This window comes from Bos mutus, chromosome 9 (assembly GCF_027580195.1).
Source record: "Bos mutus isolate GX-2022 chromosome 9, NWIPB_WYAK_1.1, whole genome shotgun sequence".
NCBI classification, from domain to species: domain Eukaryota; kingdom Metazoa; phylum Chordata; class Mammalia; order Artiodactyla; family Bovidae; genus Bos; species Bos mutus.
Window position 1 is genome coordinate 52,501,796 of NC_091625.1, and position 21,446 is coordinate 52,523,241.

At 35.9% G+C, this 21,446-nt stretch overlaps 1 non-coding gene across 1 annotated transcript; it reads right to left on the minus strand.

Moving 5' to 3' along the window:
* Positions 1-17,131: 17,131 nt before the first annotated feature.
* LOC138989277 (U6 spliceosomal RNA) lies at positions 17,132-17,238 on the minus strand. Its single transcript, XR_011465516.1, has one exon. It is a non-coding gene; the product is annotated as a U6 spliceosomal RNA (small nuclear RNA).
* Between the last annotated feature and the right edge of the window lie 4,208 nt (positions 17,239-21,446).

Here is a 21,446-nt window from a genome sequence, read left to right on the forward strand (position 1 = left end):
TGAAACAAATGAGAAAGCAATAACTCCAACCTACAGAACTGAGTTAAGTGGTCCGTGTCTGTACACAACAGACGATCAGATTTTAAAATATATTGACTTCTTAATTATTTTAAAGTAAGTTATAGATCAAAGTATTAATGATGCATATAAAGAAATGAAATAGCCAAAATAGGTATAAGTCCAAAATTATTATACTTAAAATATAGATGGTTTTCCTCTTATAGTCACAGTTATAATGCATTTTAAATATTCATTTCAGAAATATTTGAATGCCAAAATTAAAATAACCTAGTTAAAATTACCATCAAAATTTATATATATATATATATATATGTTTTACATATATAAAATATGTAAATATACATATTTACAGCTATATAATCTGAATATGTGAGCATTTCTTTTATAAAAGCTTTAGTCTTAAAGCACTCCTTTTAAATTCTTTTTGAAATATTTCCATAATTAATTTCCTACAGTGTGTCACAAAAAAATACGAATTTCCATGACCTAAAATGGTCATAACGTCTCTAAGTTTGAAAAAGTTTTCACTACGTATGTTAAGCTAACCATTTTTTACACTTATAGGAAGTTTAATTCCAAACAATTAACAAAATAATTTATGATATTTTTTTTCACATTTTGATGTCAAGGGGCTTTGTAAAAACACTGTTTTGAAAGTTTATTTTCTCTGTGGCTTAAATGTCATATCTCAAACTGATATTCTTCTATCTTCTAAATTTCTATTTTTTCAAGAGTGATGAGTATATAAAGCTGCTTCCCAAAATTAGGTGTTTTAATTAAATTGTCTTTTAAAATACATATATGTAACAAAATTATTCAGAATTCTTAATTATGTACTAGCCATATTAATATTCCTAATATACATACCATATCCTATTCTTCCTATGTATATAGAATCTTATGAATACTAAGAGCATAGATTCGATTAAAAATAAGATAAACACTCGTTGTTTTATTCTTAAAAGGCAAAAAATTTATATGTTTAACTAGAAAGTAAATTTTTTATAATTATTGACTTGCTCACCATCATTAGCATTAAAAATTAAATTATGTAAACATTTTATTAGGCGATGGGTAAAAACATATCAAAAGTTGGATAAATTGTGTTTTCATTAAGAAAAGTAAATAAAAATATTGAAGTCAAAAATTTTTTTATTATAGATTGCTTTTAAACGTCTGTTTTCTCTCTGAATTCAAAATGATTGACTTGAGCACAATACTAAGTAAAAAATAAAATAGTCCTCCTGCCTGAAAGACTCCTGAATAAAGAGAAAATTATTTTTGGCTTTTCCTCTTGATCAGATATGAAATATTCTGAGACGCCACCTCTATAATTTGATAAAAAGCTTGATATCCCCAAATGAAAATAGGACTCAGCACTTTCATTTTTCTGTCTCTAAAGGAACCTGGGTAAACTGATTTTTTCAAAAAAATGAAAATCTCAGGCATAAAGGTGGCAGTAATGAAGCAAGCTTAAATATGCGCTGACCTTTGAAATGAACTGCAATCTATGTTGTTTGGCCAAGGATCTGACTGTGTTACTGTCTCCATCTATTTCTAGCATGAAAGATGTGGGTGTTGGAGCTGCTCTGCTCTCTGGTGGATGTTGACAGCATGGCTGCAAACACACAGCAGCACCAAAAGAGACAGCTACATACTGTGGGACAGAAAAATTAACCACACAGCCATCAAAGACAGAAAACTACAAGCATTGGTTTTTATTTTCTTAAAAACTCAGTAGCAAAATAAACCAGAAACATGTCTCCATTTTCTAAAAGCAGTATATTTGTGTTAAGAAGAGTAGTTAAGTGCTACTGTTAGGAGGAGGATGTGAATTGACAATACACAAAATTATTAAATGATTTTAGAAATCATTAAAAGTCTAACCTAGTTTTCTGAGGAGGCCCATACAGAAAAGAATACAGCCTCAAGAAACACACCTTTGGAATTTTAAACAATTGCCAGTGTTCCTGGAATGATGTTTTTGCTTAGGATAAACATTTCATAGGTAATTATGAAATATTGAAGGACACTTTTTTTTTAAATGATTTCTGGGAAGATAAGAAACTTCAAAATATTGCCTAGTACAATCTCCTTTACCAGTGGAATATTTTAGAGTCTGTGTCTCAGCTTTATCAGCTATTATTTGATCTGCCTTTAGAAACCTCACTTTTAAAAAAAGAGACAATGGATGCAAAACTCTTTGAAGAATAATAAAGCAATACCACGATTAAGTTAAGCTACTCTATGCTGTTTTACCTTCTACTCCACAATCTATAAGCAAGCACTATTACATGAAACCAAAATATCTCACAGGAAAACGTAATATGTATTTCCTTGTTCTAATATAAAGGTAGTCACTAACTAAACAGGCATTGAGTAAGATCTCCTATTGTGTTCCTAATGCTTAAAAAAAGCAAGCATAAATAGACTCATTTATAAATGTCTGTCACTGTTACCTTTCTTCTTAATATTAAATATTCTGTGGGATATCTATGCCTTAAATAAATGCTAATATTATATATCTTTCATGTAGGAAATATGGTCCTTACAATCAAGGATTTTACAATCTTTGAAGAGAGTGGTACATATGCAAAAAAATTTAAATGACACATCACTAGTCAATTAAACATTTGAGTATGTAGTAAAGTTGCACTTGATATGATAGAATCAAATGGTGATATTGGAATGGTCCTGGACAATTTCTCATCAGTATTTTATTTTCATTTGTATCACCTGTTCTAATCCCGTAGCAGGAAAAAAAATTGAAAATAATATTTTCTTGTGGTGGGAATATAAAACTCAAGTATGTTGGGAGGAATCATTCTTAAAATTAGTTATTATAAAGCAAAAATAAAAACATATATATTCCAAATCTCTGATCTAGCAATTTTTAACCTCAATAAAAAAGACTATTTCTATTCAGTAGTAACCAGAGATTTTGATTGAGTTATGCCTCCTAGAGGGAGAAATTATGAGAAGCCTGGATATAAAATACTGATTTCTTTATGGTCTGAAAAAAAAAGATGTGTTGGGGGAATTCTAAGATACAAGGGAGTTGGAAACTGTTTATAATAGTTCCTCTCTCATTCAGCAAATTTTGGATTTTCAATGTATATCCCAGAAGTCACATCCCTCCAAATGAGTAAATAATATAGGCTCAATTTTTTTTTAAATGCCTTGTTGTACCTAAGTGCACTGCAGGACATCTGGCACGTTTCATTTTGAAATTATGTTTATCCACAGAAACACCATCAGTGGAAGATGTATTGAAAAGCTGAAAGTCTATTAAGGGAGTATGGGACGGCTGCATACATTCTGTATAAGGCCATGGAAATGACACAGCAATACCCCATCTGTGGCTTTGGTTCACAGAGCTTTGAATAAAAATTCAAGATCAAACTTCACTTGCAAAGGAAAGGAAGTATGCTAAAAGAAAGCTAGCATTAACAGACTCATATATAAAGGTCTGTCACTGTTATCTTCTAACATAAAATATTTTGTGGGATGTCTACGGCTTTAATAAATACTAATATTATACATTCACTCCTTGATGTTATGTGAAAAACTACTGGTGGGGAACTGTAATTTGCACTTCTATAATTTAGGCCATTTGTGAATACGCTTAAAACTTACAGAAGTGTCAGGAAGGGCCAGGGCAGATGTTGTTCAAACTTCCCTATTTGGTCTTGCCAAGTCCTTCATTCTGTCCAAGACCTACAATACCCAGTCTATTCAAAACTCAATGTCTCTTAATGGAGATTACTAATCAAGCTGATTTATGTGGTAGTTTAGGAGGTGGGGGTCATTCTTTTTTTGGTAGTGTTGTTTCTAAAGAAAGTTTAATGCTCACAAAAGCCTCAGATTGACAGCTCCACAAAATGGAAATTCACAGAACAGAAGTATCACATGTGAGGGGGATATAGCCTCCCCTTATGTTAACCTGCCAATTCACAATCTCAACCTGCAAGGATCTGCCACCAAATTCAAGAGATTAATTCAGTCCCTGTGCCCTTTCAATCCTTTGCCAATAAGGAGGCCAATTAGTTTCAACTACACTGGTTAGTTTATGGCTGTCTCTTATTTTTTTCTAATGGGGGCATTTTCTCTCCATCATTTGGATGATTTTGACCCCCAATTCATTGCAGGTTACTATAGAATGGCTGTCAATCACGTAAAATCACAGCTTAATGCAAACCAAGGCCTGAGGTGAAAAGTTCAGTCATTAGCTATTGAAACCACCTAGCTCCCCATGGAGGTGGTTTTGTAGTGTTCATAGGCAACAATAATGGCAATAATAATATTAATGTTTGAAATAATATTACAAACTTTATTTTAAAAATAGAATAGTCAACTAGCAAGTCTAGGTAGCCTCTGTTAACTTCTAATCTACAAGAGTCATCAATTCCAAACTTATTAATCCATGTACACTTTTAGAATACACATAGAATAAATATATTTCAGAAAACTTTTGTTTAAGAAAAAATTAAAATATAAACTTTTCAAACAAATGACTTAAACTTTATTTTAGCTTATATTTCTAGAAGATATGTTCTCAGTAATGCTAACAGAATTTAAATGTCTAAAAATGTAAAAGAACTTCTGAGCTTTTTTAAGTTAACAAATAAAAATTGTTGTGCAAATATGATGCCACAAGTCCTAATACTAGGACTCCAGAGGATAACATAAAGTTAAAGAAATGAACAAATAAATTAAAGAAATATCCATTATTATTAGGACATGTGTGTTATATTTTCCCCAAAAGTAAAAACAGATGAAGTAACATTTAATGTCTAACTACCATTTATTTCTGAAAAAAGGAGTTAACAAAGCAGGTTTTAATAGTAGGAATGGGAACAAAGAGTCTGAGGCACCTGAGGGAAGGGGCTGTGTACGATGAAGGAGGAAAGATCACAGACAAGAGACTGATGCTGAAGCCTTCTGTTAATAACATTTCCTTGGTGAATAGACAGTCTACTATGCCGCAGGTACTACACTTGGATAATATGGCTTACACATTCCAAAATAACAATGAATCTCAAAACAACATGCTGAAAATTCTAGATAAAAATTGAGACTGATACTTGGTAAAATATGTATCTGAGAAAGCTATATTTATCTCACCAATTTTAGAAATTTCAAAGTTCCTTTTACTTTTTTCTCTGAACCATACACAAGGGTTCATGACATCAGTTTTCTCTAGTCTACCTCTGGAGGGCAGTAGAGAAGACAGGAATAATACTGGTTTGGAGGCTAAAAAAGGATGCTAGATTTTTTTTTTTTTAGGCCCTGGCACCCCACTCCAGTACTCTTGCCTGGAAACTCCCATGGACAGAGGAGCCTAGTGGGCTGCAGTCCATGGGGTCGCTAGGAGTCGGACAGGACTGAGCGACTTCACTTTCCCTTTTCACTTTCACGCATTGGAGAAGGAAACGGCAACTCACTCCAGTGTTCTTGCCTGGAGAATCCCTGGGACGGTGGAGCCTGGTGGGCTGCCGTCTATGGGGTCACACAGAGTCGTTGACGACTGAAGTGACTTAGCAGCAAAGGACTGATAGGCTTTGTGTGTATCAATTCTCAAAAAGTACTTGTTTTTTTCATAGACCAAAACAAGCAATATTATTTGTACTACAATCTTCTATAAGCATTGTTGCCAAAACTTAGCATAACATGCAGAAAGTATAGTGTAGAAAGAACTCCAATCAAAACCTATTCCTCTCTAAAATTTTCTGAATATATACATGAATAACATTTTTTTAAAACTTATTCAAAACTATATAATATTAGTATTTACACAAAGACCTCTAAACGAAATGACCACTGACAATCGCCGATACTGCTAACATTACAAATAATAAATCTGCTTTTATTTCCAGCTATCTCTTTGGATGGAATTTACAGATATACAATTTTTAACTATCCTAGCTATTTTAAAATTAATTTGCAAAAACAGTACAAAAGAGTTCCATATATATACCACTGTTAACATCTTACATAGCCATAGTATAGTTACCAAAGCCAGGACATTGGCATTTGTACAGTAAACATTAACAACAGACCTTATTAAAATTTCACCAGTTTTTTCACTAATGTCTTTTTATCTGTTCCAAGATCCTATTCAGAAGCCCACATCCCTTTAGTTGTTGTTTTCTGCCCACCTCCACTCCAGGCTCCTCCAATCTGTAATTGTTCCTCCATCTTTCCTTGTCTTTTAGACAGACCATGGCACCCCACTCCAGTGCTCTTGCCTGGAGAATCCCATGGGTGAAGGAGCCTGGTAGGCTACAGTCCATGGGGTCGCTAAGAGTCGGACATGACTGAGCGACCTCACTTTCACTTTTCACTTTCATGCATTGGAGAAAGAAATGGCAACCCACTCCACTGTTCTTGCCTGGAGAATCCCAGGAACAGAGGAGCCTGTTGGGCAGCCGTCTATGGGGTCGCACAGAGTCCGACATGACTGATGTGACTTAGCAGCAGCAGACACTCTTGAATTTGTGAACTGTAAGATATTACAGAATGGATAGCATATTTTCTTCAATTCATCACTTCAGGGGTTCATGTTATTGACATGTATTATAATTAGTTATGATAACCTTGAGCACTTGGTTAAGGTGGGTATCTGATATTTTTTAAGCTAAAAACATATTATCTCTTTTATATCAAAATACAGCAGCCTTTAGATTTATTTAAGAATAAAATCTCTCACACTATCAGCTGAAAGTAGAATATTTAAGTTAGTCACTACATAACATTTCTTGAGAAATAGAATATGTTAGCACTATGCTAGGTGAGCTTATTAAGAAGAAAAAAGAGATTTTACTTATATAAATATTATTTACATTACTTTGTAAGACCTGAAAGCACTTATTCAATATAAGGACACATCCTGTCAGATCATTGCTATATTTGCATTATATCACTCCACTCATGATGATTTTGCCTGCTTGCTTTTTCAGGTCAGCTCAGAACTGTCCAGAATCAGAGAGCAGAGAAAAGTAAACTTCAATTCACGTTCTCTAATATCCCCTTATGTGATGTAATTGTAATAGAATGATTCTAGATGGAGAGAACAGTTCAGTGGGAAGTATCATTAGTTTAAGGGGATCTCCAACTAAAACTATAACAGTTGGTTGACTTTGGGGACCCAAAAACAACCCCTAGAGACATAAAGTGAGTGAGACATCAGTTCTTGGTGCTGGAAAATCTCTAAGAAGATGCGCAGCAGATCCTTCAGGCTGTGTCCGCAACCACTGCCTTCTCTAGTCTTCTGGGGCTCTTCCATTGGAATCACCATCTCCCATCTCTTTATTGTCCAGTTCTAATGTATGGACACTGCAAACCATACCCTGCCTTTCTAAACAGAAGCGATAGCTCTCCCCATGCAGTCCTACTTCACTTGACTCTTCTTCCATTAATCTGGCACTTGTTTTTTTTATATTTTGTCTTATTTATTCGGCTGCACTGAGTCTTAGTTGTAGCATATAGGATCTTTAGTTGTGGCATGTGGGATCTAGCTCCCTGACAAGAGATAGAACCCGGGTGTCCTGCATTGGAAGTGTGGACCACCAGGGAAGTCTCTGGCACTTATTTTTTTGACATCTTTTTTCCAACTATGTTGTGAGGTCTTTAAGGATATGGATATGGGACATACTCAAATTTGTCTCCCCAGGGCCACCAAGTGTTGCTCCTGTGCTAACACTCAATTATTGCTTGCCATGGCATACAGCTGTCCCTTGGTTACACATGGTTCAATCATTTTGGGATACTAGAGAAGATTCTGTTAGCCCTTGTGAATAAGATAATACTGAAAGAAAATTCTGTTGAATCAGTCAAGTCATCTGAGGTTTCCAAAAGTAATGATGAATAACTTTCCACACAATATTCCTTTCAATTATGTTTTTCCTTTTAGCTTAAAGTCCCATGAAAGCATAGCAGGCTTTGTTCTACTTGAGATTCAACAGAAAGTCAAGAATAGAAAGGATGAAAGGCAAAACCAATTTACTTTAGCTATTAATTATAGAGGTTAAAGAAAAATATGGCTTCCTTCTCTTATTAAGTACATCAGTATACTTTCTTAATCAGGTCAAAAGCTTGATTTGGCCACTACTTATTTATAGGCACTGTTTCTCTGCTGTGCTCTAGATGCTACAATTGGGAGCAGGGAGAGGGCACAAGAAACCCATTGAATTCCTGCTCACAAGAGAGGAGACAGCAAAAACAGAAGTTTTAGCAAGGAGAGAAAGATCTCAGAAGGACTCTCCCATTGATCCTACAGAGTGAGACTCTGGGAGGCTGACTTTAACTCGTATTTAAACTATATTTATATCTATTATTTACAACATAGGTGTTCAGTTGGGAGACAACTTCAGTTGATAGTGAAAAATTCACTGAAAAGAATGTTCATTTTAGGGCATTTGTGCTTTGTTTTGTTTGGAGATGAAAGATTATTGAAAACAAGTTTTTTACTGACTGAGCTACAAGGGAAGCCCTATACTGGTGTGGGTAGCTGCTCCCTTCTCCTGGGGCTCTAACCAACCCAGGGACTGACCCAGGTCTCCCATACAGTAGGCAGATTCTTTATGTCTGAGCCACCAGGGAAGCCTAAGAAAACTGGGCTGGGTAGCCTATTCCTTCTCCAGAATATTTTGCGAACCCAGGGATCAAACCAGGGCCTCCTGCAATGCAGGCAGATTGTTTACCAGCTGAGCTACTACGGAAGACCCATGAAATTTATAAAGTGCAGACATTGAGTCGGATCTTTTTCTTTTTTTTTAAGCATCATGGTTTGTCTTCCCAGTTAATTCTGTCTCTGACCTTTTTAACCTCACTCTTTTCTCACTGCATTCTCTGTTTCTTATACCTATCCCAGTAACCATTTGCCCCTCCTCTCTTTCACTTCAAATCATCCTATCTAAATTTAAAAACCTACATGAGACTAAAAGTCCATCATAAGCCCATCTCTGGGCTTATATGTCAAGAATCCAAAGATACTGACATAGCCTCTAGGTTCCAGACTGTTTGCCAATATCATTAAGGAAATGAGCTTTTCCTCTTGTACAATAAACCAGACTATACATACTGACGGGCTTCCCTGGTGGTTCCGATGGTAAAGAATCTGCCTGCTTTGCAGGAGACCTGGATTCGATGACTAGGTTGGGAAGATCCCATGGAAAAGGGCATGGCAACCCACTCCAGTATTCTTGCCTGGAGAATCCCAATGGATCGAGGAACCTGGTCGGCTAGAGTCCACGGGGTCACAAAAGAGTCCGACACGACTGAGCAACTAAGCACAATACCACAATAACAATATATACGGATGTAACACAGAAGACTATGAAGAAAAATAAGCAGGAATATCTAACTTAAATAACTCCAAGAACTAAAAGCTACTTATGAAACTACAGAAGATAGAAGATAGCTATAATAGGTATTATGATACAGATTAAGGAAGAAGAGAAACTCTTCAGTTATTTCAACAATCTTATTCAAGTTGGTTTTAGAAAAGGCAGAGGAACCAGAGATCAAATTGCCAACATCTGCTGGATCATGGAAAAAGCAAGAGAGTTCCAGAAAAACATCTATTTCTGCTTTACTGACTATGCCAAAGCCTTTAACTGTGTGGATCACAATAAACTGGAAATTTTTGAAAAAAATGGGAATACCAGACCAGCTGAACTGCCTCTTGAGAAACCTGTATGCAGGTCAGGAAGCAACAGTTAGAACTGGACATGGAACAACAGACTGGTTCCAAATAGGAAAAGGAGTACGTCAAGGCTGTATACTGTGACCCTGCTTATTTAAATTCTATGCAGAGTACATCATGAGAAACACTGGGCTGGATGAAGCACAAGCTGGAATCAAGATTGCCAGGAGAAATATCAATAACCTCACATATGCAGATGACACCACCCTTATGTCAGAAAGCAAAGAAGAACTAAAGAGCTTCTTGATGAAAGTAAAAGAGGAGAGTGAAAAAAGTTGGCTTAAAGCTCAACATTCAGAAAACTAAGATCATGGCATCTGGTCCCATCACTTCCTGGGAAATAGATGGGGAAACTGTGGAAACAGTGGCTGACTTTACTTTTCTGGGCTCCAAAAATCACTGCAGATGGTGATTGCAGCCATGAAATTAAAAGACGCTTACTCCTTGGAAGGAAAGTTATGACCAACCTAGACAGCATAATAAAAAGCAGAGATATTACTTTGTCAACAAAGGTCCGTCTAGTCAAGGCTATGGTTTTTCAGTGGTCATGTATGGATGTGAGAGTTGGACTATAAAGAAAGCTGAGCACGGAAGAATTGATGCTTTTGAACTGTAATGTTGGAGAGGACTCTTGAGAGTCCCTTGGACTGCAAGGAGATCCAACCGGTCCATCCTAAAGGAAATCAGTCCTGGGTGTTCTTTGGTAGGACTGATGTTGAAGCTGAAACTTTAATTCTTTGGCCACCTGATACGAAGAGCTAACTCATTTGAAAATACCCTGATGTTGGGAAAGATTGAAGTCAGGAGGAAAAGGGGACAACAGAGGATGAGATGGTTAGATGGCATCACTGACTCAATGGACATGAGTTTGGGTAAACTCCGGGAGTTGGTGATGGACAGGGAGGCCTGGGGTGCTGCAGTTCAGGGGGTCACAAAGAGTCGGACACAACTAAACGACTGAACTGAACTGATACTATCAGAACTCTATTAACCCATTTTTTTTATATTTTAGTCTAGATAAGATTTCAAAAAAAAAAAAAAGTCTGCACCTCTAATCTTCTATAATACATAACTTTAAGGGAAGGACAAAGTGACAAAGCAAGAATAAGCAGAGGTTAGAGTACTCCTCCATTAAATCACACACATGTTCTATATTTGTATTTTTAGATGAAAAATCTTCAGGGCAGTGGACTAGTTTGTTAACTCTTCTAAAATGCTAGTTTCACAACTCCTGGCACACACACAAAATTCTCATTATTGTTGGGATAAATAGAGTTCAGATACCACTAGAGACTTTGGACTTAATTTGGACAAACTGTCATTTATACTTACTCTAAGGGATTATGCCTTATACTAGATATGTAACACTTTTTGTTCTTACTTATTTTCAAACTAAGATGCTTAGTATTTTCTCTTCTGGAGAACAGAAAACAGTGCAGGATTTTGAGTCTACACCAAGTCTCCACAGTGAGATCAGTGGCAGAAGAGAGCCATGTTTCATGGTTATTACTCTTCAGAGTGTTAGACTTCTGTTGAATCAGCTTTTGCATTTCAGATTCTAAAAACTAAATTATGTATCTTACAATAAATTAGCAACATACCAAAATTATTGCTTAGAACAGGACATAGTTGCCTCAAATTTTGCTAGCCAGGCAAATTTTTAAATTTTGCATTCATTTTAAAGTCTAACACCAAGACATAAGCAGATAATTCATGAATTCAAGTTCATAATTCTACATTAAAGTCTTCCCCAAACCAATGTTCTGAGTTATTTAAATAATGACAAAATGTTCATTTCTGCATTTTAAAAATTAGAGTTAGCATTTAATTAACCACATTTATTTGAAGTCAACAAAGTCTCATCATGCCACATCCAATAAACACATTTGACAGCATTTTAGTAGCTCAGAATATTATATGTGTGTGCAATCAGTTTCAATTAATAACCTATACAAACATCTCAAGGAAGAAAAAAATGAATCTTTGTACAAAGAAATATAAAGTAACAATTTAATGAAGAGCCAACGACTATCATACAAAACTTAGAATTAAATAAAATTTGATTTATATTATCTGAACCTTCCCAAAAAAGTATCTTGGAAGGAAAAACATTGAAACCACAAAAGCAGAATATTGAACACTGTTGAAGCTCTATGATATCTACATGAAGTTCATTACGCTATCTTCTCCTTATTTGTACACATCTTTGAATTTCCATTATAAAGAGAAAAAAGTAAATAATAGTTACAAGTTGGCATACAGTACTTCCAATTCTGGCTAGATGCATTAGATGCACTTTTCTCTATCCCTCCAAGAAGAAATACACAATCTGAATAGACCTATAAAAATAAAATTACATTAGTAATGTAAAACCTAATCTCAAAAACAATCTAGACCTAAATGGCTTTATTTTAAATTCTACCATACATTAATGTGAAAAGATATATGCACTCCAGTGTTCACTGAAGCATTATTTACAATAGCCAAGATATTGAAGCAACCAAGGGTCTCATCAACAGATCAAAGGATGAAGAAGATAGAGTGCACATATATTGGAATATTGTGAAAGTGAAAGTGTTAGTCACTCAGTCATGTCCTATTCTTTGTGACCCCAAGGACTATATCCTGCCAGGCTTCTCTGTCCATGAAATTCTCTGGGCAAGAATACTGGAGTGGTAGCCATTTCCTTCAGGGGATCTTCCCAACCCAGGGATGAAACCTGGGTCCCCTTCATTGCCAGTAGATTCTTTGCCATCCAAGCCACCAGGGAAGCCCACGCTGGAAAATTATCCAGCCATAAAACACGAAATAAAATGAAATATCACTATTTGTGACAACATTGTTGAATCCACAGAATATTACGCTAAGTAAAATAAGTGAGACAAAGACAAATACTGCATGATCTCACTTATACATGGAATCTAAAATATAAAGTAAAAACAAAACAAAATGAAAATAGACTCAGACACAAACAGCTCTACTATTTAGCAGCTCTGTGAATTTAGACAAATCATCTAATCTCTCTAAGACTCAGTTTTCTTAACTGTAAACTGGAGATAACAATAGTTTCTACTTCATTATATTGTTTCAGAGCATCAGTAATTTAATACCTATAAAGTGCTTAGAACAATGCTAGCATTCAATAGGCACTCAAGGTCGGCTGTTACAATTGTTATTATTATTATTAAATTAGAAATATATTATTATACACCTTATCTTAATTTGGTCTCAGCAATTTGTTCACTCAATAGTACACAAACAAATATATAATAAAGAAGATGATGAACAGAAAATGTTAAGTCTATGACGGAACATAATCTCCCAAACTATCTGATTTACAGATGAATGGTGATGCTATAACCTTAGAAGACTAATCATGTTATTTTCTGATTTATACTCAGAATCTATAGCCCTAAGTGATCACTTTAGAAATTAAGTCACCATGCTTTTCTATAAATTAGGGTTTAGGAAGAAAAACAAACACATCATGTCCCTTTAAGCAAAATTTAAGTGATATTCATAGTCAACAGGCATAGACTTGCCAGGTGACTCAAATTATAACATTTGGTGCCATCAGTACATTTTCTATGGAAACTAAAATGATCTGAGATACAAAAAAGCATACAAAACCCATCAAAAAACACACTTTTATGAATAGAATCGAAGCTTATCTCTTTTAGCTTTAAACATAAAAAGTCAGGAAAATTAGCAACCATTTTTAAATGAATGATACTTTTTATACTTGAGGATTTATTGAAATGTAATAAATTAAGTCAACTTACATGTTGGACAAAATTTATATCTGTATTGTCTATTTCAATATTTATGCTGAACAGCATCTGATATATTTCCTTTTATTTGATTTTAGGAAGTGTATTGGGTGCCGCTCAAGCAGGAACTATTCATGAGAAAATTTCCACTTGAACCCCATCCATTAAATTTTGTCTCTAAGTGTGGATGCTGTTAAAATGCTACACTCAATACACCAGCAAATTTGGAAAACTCAGCAGTGGCTACAGGACTGGAAAAGATCAATTTTCATTCCAGTCCCAAAGAAGGGCAATGCCTAAGAATGTTCAAATTGCACAATTCACTCATTTCACATGCTAGTAAGGTAATGCACAAAATTCTTCAAGCTAGGCTTCAACAGTATGCGAACCGAGAACTTTCAGATGTCAAGCTGGATTTAGAAAAGACAGAGGAATCAGAGATCAAATTGCCAACATCCACTGGATCATAGAAAAAGCAAGAGAATTCCAGAAAAACATCTACTTCTGCTTCATTGACTATATTAATGCCTTCGACTGGGTGGATCACAACAAACTGGAAAAATTCTGAAAGAGATGGGAATACCAGACCACCTGACCTGCCTCCTAAGAAACCTGTATGCAGGTCAAAAAGCAACAGTTAGAACTGGACATGGAACCACCAACTGGTTCAAAATTGGGAAAGGAGTACAACAAGGCTGTATATTGTCACTCTGCTTATTTAACTTATATGCAGAGTACATCATGTGAAATGCTGGCTGGCTGAAGTTCAAACTGGAATCAAGATCGCCGGGAGAAATATTAATAACCTCAGATGTGCAGATGACACCAACCCTAATGGCAGAAAGAAAGAACTAAAGAGCCTCCTGATGAAGGTGAAAAAGAGAATGAAAAAGCTGGCTTAAAACTCAACATTCAAAAAACAAAGATCATGGCATCCGGTCCCATCAGTTGGTTAGTTAATTAGTTATCACTTCATGGCAAATAGATGGGGAAACAATGGAAATGGTGACAGACTTCATTTTCTTGGGCTCCAAAATAACTGCCGATGGTGACTGCAACCATGAAATGAAAAGACACTTACTCCTTGGAAGAAAAGCTATGACAAACCTAGATAGTGTATTGAAAAGCAGAGATACCACTTTGCCAACAAAGATCTATGTAGTCAAAGCTATGGTTTTTCCAGTAGTCATGTATGGATGTGAGAGTTGGACCACAAAAAGGCTGAACACAGAAGAATTAATGCTTTCAAACTGTGGTGCTGGAGAAGACTCTTGCGAGTCCCTTGGACAAGCAAGGAGATCAAACCAGTCAATCCTAATGAAATCAACCCTGAATATTCATCAGAAGGATTGACGCTAAAGATGAAGCCCCAACACTTTGGCCACCTGATGTGAAGAGCCAACTCATTAGAAAAGACTCTGATGCTGGGAAATATTGAAGACAGGAGAAGGGTACAGTAGAGGATGAGATGGCTGGATGGTATCATTGACTCAATGGACATGAGTTTGAGCAAACACTGGGTGATGGTAAAGGACAGGGAAGACTGGCATTCTGCAGTCCGTGGAGTCACAATGCTGGATATGACTGAGAGACTGAACAACAACAACAACAAAACAAACAGACAAAAATGTGGATAGGCATTTAAATTTCATAAAATTAAGTATACATATTACTATATTAGATTTATTATAATGCCTCTCATCAGTTCAGTTCAATTCAGTCACTCAGTCGGTTCTAACTCTGCAACCCCATGGACTGCAGCACATCAATCCATCACCAACTCCCAGAGCTTGCTCTGACTCATGTCCATCGAGTCGGTGATGCCATCCAACCTTCTCATCCTCTGTTGTACCCTTCTCCTCCTGCCTTCAATCTTTGCCAGCATCAGGGTCTTTTCCAATGAATCACTCCTTCACATCAGGTGGCCAAAATATTGGAGCTTCAGCATCAGTCTTTCCAGTGAATACTCAGGACTGATTTCCTTTAGGACTGACTGGTTGGATCTCCTTGCAGTCCAAGGGACTCTCAAGAGCCTTCTCCAACACCACAGTTCAAAAATATCAATTCTTCAGTGCTCAGCTTTCTTTATACTCCAATTCTCACATCCATACAGGACTACTGGGAAAAAACACAGCTTTGACTAGATAGACCTTTGTTGGCAAAGTAATGTCTCTGCTTTTTAATATGCTCTTTAGGTTTGTCATAGCTTTTCTTCCAAGGAGCAAGTATTTTTTAATTTCCTAGCTGAAGTCACCATAGGCAGTGATTTTGGAGCCCAAGAAAATAAAGTCTTGTCACTGTTTGCATTGTTTCCCCATCTTTGTCAGGAAGTGATGGGACCAGATGCGATGATCTTCATTTTTTTAATGTTATGGGTTTTTTTTTTTTTTTTTTATTTTATTTTATTTTTTTAACTTTACAATATTGTATTGGTTTTGCCATATATCAAAATGAATCCGCCACAGGTATACATGTGTTCCCCATCCTGAACCCTCCCCCCTCCTCCCTCCCCATACCATCCCTCTGGGTCGTCCCAGTGCACCAGCCCCAAGCATCCAGTATCATGTATCGAACCTGGACTGGCGACTGGTTTCATATATGATATTATACATGTTTCAATGCCATTCTCCCAAATCTTCCCACCCTCTCCCTCTCCCACAGAGTCCATAAGACTGTTCTATACATCAGTGTCTCTTTTGCTGTCTCGTATACAGGGTGATTGTTACCATCTTTCTAAATTCCATATATATACGTTAGTATACTGTATTGGTGTTTTTCTTTCTGGCTTACTTCACTCTGTATAATAGGCTCCAGTTTCATCCACCTCATTAGAACTGATTCAAATGTATTCTTTTTAATGGCTGAGTAATACTCCATTGTGTATATGTACCACAGCTTTCTTATCCATTCATCTGCTGATGGACACTAGGTTGCTTCCATGTCCTGGCTGTTATAAACAGTGCTGCAATGAACACTGGGGTACACGTGTCTCTTTCAATTCTGGTTTCCTCAGTGTGTATGCCCAGCAGTGGGATTGATGGATCATAAGGCAGTTCTATTTCCAGTTTTTTAAGGAATCTCCACACTGTTCTCCATAGTGGCTATACTAGTTTGCATTCCCACCAACAGTGTAAGAGGGTTCCCTTTTCTCCACACCCTCTCCAGCATTTATTGCTTGTAGACTTTTGGATCGCAGCCATTCTGACTGGGGTGAAATGGTACCTCATAGTGGTTTTGATTTGCATTTCTCTGATAATGAGTGATGTTGAGCATCTTTTCATGTTTGTTAGCCATCTGTATGTCTTCTTTGGAGAAATGTCTATTTAGTTATTTGGCCCATTTTTTGATTAGGTCACTTATTTTTCTGGAATTGAGCTGTAGGAGTTGCTTGTATATTTTTGAGATTAGTTGTTTGTCAGTTGCTTCATTTGCTATTATTTTCTCCAATTCTGAAGGCTGTCTTTTCACCTTGCTTATAGTTTCCTTTGTTGTGCAGAAGCTTTTAAGTTTAATTAGGTCCCATTTGTTTATTTTTGCTTTTATTTCCAATATTCTGGGAGGTGGGTCATAGAGGATCCTGCTGTGATTTATGTCGGAGAGTGTTTTGCCTATGTTCTCCTCTAGGAGTTTTATAAAAAATATGGAATGCTTCACGAATTTGCATGTCATCCTTGCACAGGGGCCATGCTAATCTTCTCTGTATCGTTCCAATTTTAGTATCTGTGCTGCCGAAGCGAGCACAATGTTATGTTTTAAGCAAGCTTTTTCATAGTACTTTTCCTATGAAAAAGTAAATGATATTCATAGTACTTTTATTTTTTTTTAGATTCTTCATTGTTGTTTATTTTATTTTATTTTTTAACTTTACAATATTGTATTGGTTTTGCCATATATCAACATGAATCTGCCACAGGTATACACGTGTTCCCCATCCTGAACCCTCCTCCCTCCTCCCTTCCTGTACCATCCCTCTGGGTTGTCCCAGTGCACCAAAAATGCAACTAGAAACTCATCCATCAAAAGTTATTGAGCACTTAACTCAAATGAGAAATGATTTTTTAATGATATCATAAATAAAAAGTTCCAGGCCTGAAAAAAAACTACATTAAAGCATTTTCATTTAAGACTGAGATTAAAGTTGAATTTTACATTGATTCAAAAAAACTGAATGAATTAGTAGTATAAATAATATTGGTAAGAAGGCATTTGGAAAAGAAGATAAATTAATAGGAGTTAAATGATGACCATTCAAAAAATTATCACAAAAGCATGCATTACCCAGTTGCCAGTCAGAGGTCTGAAATAGCATTTTTAAGGGTGTTAATATTGAGTTCACAGATCATCACAGAATGATTATTTATCATATTTCTATGGGAAGAAGGTAGTTGAAAAAATACACCTCACTTAATTATACAAATATCATATTGCTTATTTCCTAGCTCACATTCTATACAAAACACAACACTTAAGAAAAGTTAGGTTTAATTGCCCTTAAACCAATGGCACCTACAACTCAAGTATTTCCTTCATCACACATTGGAATTTAATGTCAATAACTACTAATTTAAATCAATAATTGAATGAAACTTTGTAAAAAGTTTGAAATACAATTTCACTGTTCCACAGAACATTTTAATATCTCAAACTGGGTCAACCATAGTTTATCCTTCAAGGGGGATTCAACAATTTCAAACAATCATATAGGTCCAGAATATGAGGTCACTCATGATTTACAGAGGCAAGGGTCTGACCTCAGACAGGCAAGAGTGAGCTGTTTGAATGGCAAGTAAACCTAGATCTCAGTGTCCAATTTTTTTGCTCTTGACTTACTCATACAAGTAGAGTAACACTTAAGAGTGAGTAAGTGAGTGATTTTAACTTTGCTTCTTTGTGTATATTGGCCATCAGGAAATCTTTAACTGCTAGAAAATAGAATGAAAATTCAAATTCTTAGAATATGACTGTTGTCTGAAAATAAAAGTTTAGAATAAATTAAAGGGTAGAGTGTAGAACGCAACAGGCCAACAGGGAGCCTGAACTTTGGCACTGGTAGATCCACCATAAGTAAGTGTTCCAGTAATGAAAAACTCATTCACCAAGTGATGGGTAGAACTTCAGTAAACAATGGAAATATAGTTAACCTGTTTGTGACTATTCATGGGAATCAAGACACTCAGAAGAAAGCCTGAACGGCCCCTGGAGTGAAGAATAGTTACTGAAGCTTCTTTCATCACAAGCAAAGTTTGGTCAAAGAATTTTAAGAAGTGTTTTTATTCTTTTTGCCAGATAGAAGGCAACGAGGGGAAACAGATTAGGTGCCAAGCTGAAGCATTTTCTTCTGAGTTGAAGAAGATCCTAGAGGAAAAAGACAATAGGTACTCAGTGATATCCAACCCTATCTGAACTGTTTTACTGTTTTACCTCTGAGAACATGCACATCTCAGAGGAAACTGTGAACAGTATAGCAGCTGAAAAATATCAGTTCTTCTGATTGGTGGCCCTGCTGCAGACCTGGTGATTAAGTCAGATTTTTTCTGTCCTTCTTTAAGCCCCAGGATATTAAAGGGCAAACATAAGGACCTCCCACACATGAACTGGCAGTTCAGTGAAAAGTCTTGGGTCATAGCCAATACTTTTGCAGACTGATTTTACAGGTGTGGTGAATGACAAGTGGAACAGAATCTTGCTTTACTGAACATCAGTTAATGATTCTGCTCATCAAAGATACTGCAAAGGGCCATCCGCAGTGTATGACTTTGCATATTTAAGCTGAAATCATGCAGCTTATTTCGAAGGTAGGTGATATTTTTAAGACTCAATAAATCATTTAATTAATTTATTCGTAGAATTTTAAGTTTTAAAAAATTTTTTAGACTTCAATGTATTCCATGAGAAAATATAAAGAATGGTAAATATACATATATGTTACATATATAATATGTGTATATATGCAAAATGTTTACCTTACTGTAGCATAGCTATTGGACTTCCTTGGTGGCTCAGATGGTAAAGAATTTGCCTGCAATGCAGGAGACCCAGGTTCAATCCCTGGGTCAGGAAGATCCCCTGGAAAGGGAATGGCTACCCACTGCAGTATTATTACCTGAAGAGTCCATGGGTTCGCAAAGAGTCAGAAACAACTGAGCAACTAGGCCCATCCATCACTAAACATGGTTATAAAGATCTTCTTTTTTCCCTTGTGGAAAACTTTTACAATCTATTCTTTTCATAACTTTCAAATACACAATTTGGTATTATTAACTATAGTCACCAATGACTCATTTTTTTTATAACTGGAAGTTCATACGTTTGATCCTCTTCACCAACCCCAGCCACCTCCTACCCCTCACCTCTAGCAACCACCAGTCTGTTATCTATATTTATTAACTCAGTTTTTTCAGTTTTTTCTTTAGATTCAATATCTAAGTGAGATCATATGATATTTGTCTTTTTCTGTCTGACTTATTTCACTTAGTACAATGCCCTCAAAGTTTTCTTTAGTAAACATTTCTTTTAAATGTACTATATTCCATCTAAAACTACATTTTTATTCACAATACTCTTTCCACATTTTTTTCCCTTTCTTTCTGGCATCCTGGAAAAATAGACTGCATTTTGGTGAATGGTACCCTCATATTTACTTGCAATCATTTGTTCTCAAACATCATTTCTACTCCCACACAACTGGGAGACATGACTCAGGCAGAAACAGCGGCTTGCTAGGCAGTGATTTTGAGATCACAGAGAAAAATACACTTCTAAAGACTCAATCCCATGATTTTGAAAATAAATAAATAATCTCAATAATAGGAAAAGGTAACTCTTCAGAGTAGACTATAAAAGGTCATTTTAAAAATGTCTGGCCTGCTATTCTTTTTATTTGGGTTTTATTTTGAAAAGGAATTTTTGTGTGTGTGTGTGTGTGTGTGTGTAGTTACATGCATATTATATAAACATTTTTAAAACTTTTCTTATTTCTGTGTCTTTTTTACTTATGAATATGTAAATATTTCAGGATTAAACTGCCTGAAGGTATAAATGCAAACATTAAAGATTTACCTAAAATATAAAAAGCACAACAGCAATAGCCATCATCATATATTACAACACCAAGCAGCACTTGTAAAGATGCTCCCAAACTCAATAGGCTGGATTTCCCTGCCAAGAATAATTAAGGCTTCCACCAAACTCCACAATTCTTCCTGTCACCAGGTAATGAACCTCAGAATTAATTTCCACAGTGCTGTCGCTACAGTGAGTTGTCCATATAGAAAAAAGATCTAAACTGTTTAGGAATTTATAGATAATAACTGATGCCTTGAAACACACTTAGAAACAAACACTGAATGCACTAGCATTAGCAAATATCCACTAAATATTGTATTTATATTAAAAGTCCATGGTCTCGCAGGTATTATACCAAAAGCAATGCAAGTCTTTTGTCTTCTCAATATAATGCATAGGGATGGTGCGGTGGGTTAAGGAGTTGTTTTTATGTTTTTGGTGATGACAGTGACAGCCGATAAGATAGAGGAGCCAAGTACAGAAATCACTTTAAAAGTAAAAATATAGTTTAGATTATATTTGTTGGTCAGGTATATTGAGTACCTCCTGTCAGTGGTAGGAGAATTTCTCTGGGAAACTTTGGGTTAGCCACATACTAAGCCAAATACTAATATGTAATTATACCAGTGCCACCACCCTGCAAGAGCACTGCACTTTACAGCCTCCATTGGGCTTTCAAACTCATGCATTCTCTGTATCCTTATGTTCATGACATCAGCTCTGTGAATTAGTATCACAATTGTCCTCATTATGCAGATGAGGAAACTGAGACTCAAAGACATCAGTTTATTCCAAGCAACCAACATATACAAGAAGATAATTTTGCCTAAGTTTCTGTTAGGTAGTTAGAATGGAAAAAGGAGCCCCAAATGGTGGCTAGACAA